Below are 6,079 nucleotides of genomic sequence, written 5' to 3' on the forward strand. Positions count from 1 at the left end.
GAGGTCTCAGAGAGTTTAATTCAACACTTCTTGGCTACTAAGTCTTAGAAGTCTGATGGTGTGCTCTCTCTGCTGAGTTGGGGAGCGTGAATGGAGGCTATGTCACCGAAGCTGATAGAGCTCAGTCTCTGTTGCAGATGCTCCCGACCCTTTTGCATTGGGCCAGTTCCCCAGCTCTGAGACTGGGTCCAGGCTCAGGAAGTGGCCTGTGTGTCAAGGTGGATTCCCATGTAGGTTTGCCTACAGCAAGACGATAGCACCATGCACACACAAGTGCTTGGACTTCTGAATAGTTATACTTCTCATTATACATTAAGACATTAAGAATGTGTCATTCTGAGTCTTTTTTTTTTTTTTTTGGAACGGAGACTCGCTGTGTTGCCCAGGCTGGAGTGCAGTAGGGCGATCTCGGTTCATTGCAACCTCCGCCTCCCGGGCTCAAGCGATTCTCCTGCCTCAACCTCCCGAGCAGCTGGGATTACAGGCGAGTGCCACGACGCCCTGCTAACTTTTTTGTATTTTCTGTAGAGATGGGATTTCACCGTGTTGACCAGACTGGTCTTGAACTCCTGGTCTCAAGTGATCCACCCGCCTCCGCCTCCCAAAGTGCTGGGATTACAGGCATGAGCCACGGTGCCTGGCCTGTCATTCTGAGTTTATCCATCTTGAGCTGGGAAAGATAAAATGTCTAGGTCCAATTGTGAAGATGATTTTTTAAGAAAGCTAACACTCATGAGAATAATTATGAAAGAAACAGAATTGATATTGTTACATTAGTATTCACCCATTTGGTCATTCCTTTATTGAAACAACAGTTGTTGAGATCCTGCCATATTCCAGGCACTGGGAATAAAACAATCCTTCAAAAACACTGTACTTTGGCCACCTACGACTAGAAGTCAGGTGGGAACTACAGGGGAGAGATTTTGAAAATACGGGACACTTCTTACTGTTTTTGCACACTGAGAGGCAGTGGAGTGGGAGAGGGGTTGAGTGTAGGAGAGAGAAGCGGTGCCTGCTGTTGCAAGGACTCTGAGGAGCCAGGAAGACGGGGCCCAGGTCCCAGGTGGCTTCTTCAGAAGGAGGAGTACGGCTCTGCGGAAGGCGGGAAGAACTGGACCAGCAGGATCTCCAAAGTAGGGGCCACAGTGGCCACGAGGATCACACCAGGGCGGGAAGTGGGTCTGTGGACAGGGATCGGGAGCAGTGGGGATGAGGGAGGCAGAAGTGGTGCCCTGGGGAAGAATGTGCACGCTGTTGTCAGGTTATTTTCTGCATGCCTGTGAGATCTAACCGGTTCATTGTGTGTTCACATTCTGCATTTCCTTACTTACCTTCCGTCTCAGCCTTTCCGTAATTGAAAGAGGGGTTTTAGAGCCTCCCATTGTTAATGTAGAACTGTCTATTTCTCCCTTCAATTCTGTCAAATTTTGCTGCATATATCTTGTTTTATTCCTACTATGGGAATTGCATCTTGTATGAGAGAAATCAATTATCCTTCCTGGATGGTCCACCAGATTATCTGTGCTTTCCTCATTTTAGAAGCTTCTGGGTATTCTTTCTTTCTTCCTTCCTTTCTTTCTTTCTTTCTTTCTTTCTTTCTTTTCTTCTTTTTTGAGATGGAGTTTCGCTCTTGTTGCCCAGGCTGGAGTGCAATGGTGCGATCTCGGCTCACCACAACCTCCGCCTTCCGGGTTCAAGCAATTCTCCTGCCTCAGCCTCCCGAGTAGCTGAGATTACAGGCATGCGCCACCATGCCCGGCTAATTTTGTATTTTTAGTAGAGACACTGTTTCTCCATGTTGGTCAGGCTGGTCTCGAACTCCGATGTCAGGTGATCTGCCCCCCTCGGCCTCCCAAAGTGCTGGGATTACAGGCGTGAGCCAACGCGCCTGGGCACTTCTGTATATCTTTTTCAAGAAAACATGATTTCCTGGTGGGATGATAGTTTTAAATATCTGGCAATCTCTAACAATTCATTGCAATCACAGGGTAAGTTACTATGCAGTGGACAGAATGAGCCTGATGTCATGTAAGAAACAGGATTTTAGTGGAGCACTGATTATACTGGTATTAAGTATCATTTATTACAATAGGAATGAGTCACTTTTGTGTTCCTCAAGATGGACAGATTCCTTGAGTGGAATTAAATAGTTTCTGCAAAGCAGGCTCAGATGTCTCTGAAGAAAGCAAACAACCGTGGTAGCCAGAATAGACCCAATATTAGTCCTGATTTATTGGCCTTGTAATGGCCTCAGCAGAAGCAATTTGTTGGCACGAAGTCTAAGCACAATTGTTGCAAGACTGAAGGTTGGGATGAATTATGTGAGTGAAACATAATTACCATAAGGAGCCAGTTAAAGGGAGGTTGCCTTGTGAAGTTTTTAAAAGGACAGCTATGAAATTTTTGTCAGCAGGGTTGTTAGATTCAGAGTGGCAGCAATGGTTTGGGGAAAAAAAGTATAAGAAAATTTTGTTTTCTGTTAAGTGGTAGATAGAGAACATAAGAGGTCAGAAGTAACAGGATGAGGGCCAGGTACAGTGGCTTGTGCCCATCATACCAGGTACTTGGGAAACTGAGGTGGGAGAATCACTAGAGCCCAGGAGTCTGAGGCTGCAGTGAGCTATGATTGTGCCACTGTACTCTAGCCTGAGCAACAGAGTAAGACCCTGGCTTTTAAATATAAATAAATAAATAAATAAATAAATAATAGGATGAAAATAGGAAGCTAACATTAATATTTTAGATGGCTTCAAAGTAGAATAATAGCCAGGAAAGGGTGTTGAGTCAGATTGTTAACCCTTATCCAAAGTGCTGGGCAGAAGCTATCCACCTCTGAAGTCAGCATCTTCTGGAGCATACCTAAGAATCTCAGTTTAAGATTTCCAGTGGAATGGGTGTCCAAGAGTCAGGAGGAAATATTGTATGTCTTTTGAGCTAGGAAATAATTTACCTAAGGATCCATACTTTGGAATATTACTGCTGGGTCAGTTGTTAAGTATCTGATAAGGTCCATTTCCTCGAGGATCAAAGGCAGTTAATCTCAGGTCTTTTCCAGAACACTAAATCTCTTGTTGTGAATCATAGGTGAGTTGTTTGGAAATGAAGATCATATCTGTTGATGATAAAGCTGAAGGTATTCTATGACGCCCTTACAATTCTTAATCATATTTCATCATAATTGTAATAGGACCAAATCAAAGATTGGTGGTGAAATTTTCAAATACATGGACAGGCCATTTTTCTTTTTCTTTTTCTTTTTTTTAGAGACAGGGTGTTTCTATGTTGCCCAGGCTGGAGTGCAGTAGCTCTTCACAGGTGCAATCATAGTGCACTACAGCCTCAAACTCTTGGCTTCAAGCAATCTCCCACCTCAGCCTCCTGAATAGCTAAGATTATAGACGCGAGCCACCGCACCCAGCTTGGCCTCGTATTAATTCATAAGGAGGTAACCTGTGGGTCCCAGAAGGGGCTGATCTTAGACACACTGAAGCTAGAGGTAAGATTTTATTTTATTTTTATTTTTTTAAATTTGAGAGCAGGTACTGATTATTAACTGACCAGCTTAGAAAAATAATCATGGAAGACACCTTAGTTCATTCTTCTAATAAGCCTGTCGATCTGGTCCTCCCTGTTGCCGGCATCTCCACCTTCTACAAAATGGGTGGCCTTTTTCTTCATTCCACCTCGTGGATAAGATAATTTGAAGGGCCACAGGAAGTTATTTGTTTTTTTGCAGACTTTTCCAACAGTATAGATCCCTTGAATCAGATCCTCCATGCAGATAATGCCATATTTACCAAGAGATCAAGCAATCAAAGCGTTGTCTGTCAAAGCAATTCTTTTCTTATTGATTTTGCCATAACCACGCTTGTAGCCTAGTTCATTTACTGACTTCAGATTTGGGTACCCGCATGCAATATATGGCTCTACAATCCTCAGCATGTTAACTGAAGCCCTGTTAAGCTTCACAAAGTTTCCACTGAAGATTTGACAAAGGCGAAGAAGCTGCAACACCTTTTGGACCTTTGGGTTCACACCATTGATACCTCTGATCCCGATGACAAATGCCAATTTGGGTTCTGCACGTACATAGAAGTTGCCAGCTTTTCTTGCCCCCCTCACTATTCAAATTTCAGTTCTGTACATCTGCCTATTCGCTTTTTCACAGATAAGTTTCCTCCTTGCCTTTTGAAGCATCTTTTGGGCAAACTTATTTCTCAGGCGCTTGATCTTTAGCTCTGCAAAATTCCTTTTCTTTTTCTGAAGGGTTTCTGGCACAGCAGGAACCTTCTTCTTCTTCTCTTTGACACCCTCTATGGTTCCAGCTGGAAAAGAGAAGATTTTAGACCATTGGAGTTTAAGGGAGCTTTGTTCATCTTAGCTGTCAAATTTCATTAGTTCTCTCTGTTTTTCCTGAGGACCGTGGATGATAAGGACAGTAAAGTTTTTGGGTAAAAGGCAAACTTTACAGAGTTCCTTAATAACAATACCAGTAAAATGAGTGTCGTTGTCATTATTAGAGAAATAAGTGGAAATTCCAGGTTGGAAAACAAAATCAAGCAGAAATTTTTGCCACAGTTATAACAGCCATAACTCTCTGGCAAGGAAAAGCTTTAATCCATCTTGAAGGAGAAAAAAAAACCAAAATAATCAGAACATATTTATAGTCCATTGCAGGAGGCATTTGTATAAAGTGATTGGAGGTCTGAAGGGCCCTCGAGATCTTAGTTCTTGTTCATATCCCACCTTTGCATTTGCTAGGATCGCATTGTTGGCAGTAGGACAAGTTTTTAAAATATCCTTGGAAATACCTCTAAAATTACCCCCACCAATGTTGATTTAGTATAGTTGCCAATTTGTCCCTGCTATTATGAGTAATATCGCAAAGCATTTTTCTGAAATTCCACTTTAAATCATTTGCCATTATGTGTCAGCTATCCTGACAGCATCAAATAGTCTCTTTTGCCATGAACATCCAAACTTTTCCCACTTCCAGATTTTTTCACTTTTCTACTTTTGGGAATCAGGGGTTTGTCTCTGACAGTTAAAAATGGCCTCTTTGAATCCTCCAAGACCCCTCTTTTCTGTGTGATTTTCAGGAGCATTGATCTTGGTGACGCTACTGGGGTTAGCATGGTGGCCAGCTAAAGTATTACTAGAAATTCTGGGTCTTTGTGCATTGAATGGTGGTCTACTTTTATTACAGCTATTTCCTCAGGTAACAGCAAAGCAGCTGAAAGTTTTATTTTTAATCCGTCATCCAATTTTTGCAGATTTTTGTGGAGGTTAGAAAACTCTTCATTTCCAAAGCATTCCCAATTCACAGACTCCCCAAAAGTGCATCTGCCATTAGTGTATATGCTTACTCTTTTACACTTTAGCAGCCAGCAGACCCAGATGCAGGCAATTATTTCAGTCATTGGAGCTGATTTAATTTCTGGAGTGGTCTCTACTTTAAGGGTGAATTTAGGTCTGTGATAGCATTTTAAAATATGAACAAATAAAATCAGGTCAGGGCTATCCAAGGGAATTTCTAACAAGATGTTTTAAGAGCATGTGAAAAACACTGAGAGTTAACAAAATAATTTGGTGAAAAAAATAACCTCTAGTAATCTGGGTGCAAAACAACTGAGTCATTTTACATGACAGAGCCAAATCCTAATTTTACTCCTTTGGTACATAATTTTCTAATAGATTATAATAAAGGCTCTATTAATATTCCTTTATGTGTATGCATTTAGGCATACACAGATATATAAATATACAAATAGGTAACAAATTAAAGCTTTCTTTTTTAAGTTGTAATAAAAACACTTAAAATGAGATCTGCTTGTTACCAGTGGAGGGCGTTCAGGTTCTTCGCATTTTGAACAAAGAACTGGACAGAACGCACAAACAAAACAAGGAGCAAACAAATTTTCATTTATTGAAAATGAAAGTACACTCCACAGGGTGGGAGCAGGCCAAGCATAGGGGCTCAAGAGCCTGGATTCAGAATCTTCTGGCGTCCAAATACCTCCTAGAAGTTTGCCATTGGCCACTTGGTGTTCACCCCATGCAAATGAATAGTGGTCCA

General features: G+C 41.8%; 1 pseudogene; it reads right to left on the reverse strand.

The window, feature by feature from the left end:
• Positions 1-2,431: 2,431 nt before the first annotated feature.
• LOC100971707 (large ribosomal subunit protein uL30-like) lies at positions 2,432-5,712 on the reverse strand (annotated as a pseudogene).
• Positions 5,713-6,079: the final 367 nt, after the last annotated feature.

Source organism: Pan paniscus, chromosome 1 (assembly GCF_029289425.2).
Source record: "Pan paniscus chromosome 1, NHGRI_mPanPan1-v2.0_pri, whole genome shotgun sequence".
In the NCBI taxonomy this organism is placed as follows: Eukaryota; Metazoa; Chordata; class Mammalia; order Primates; family Hominidae; genus Pan; species Pan paniscus.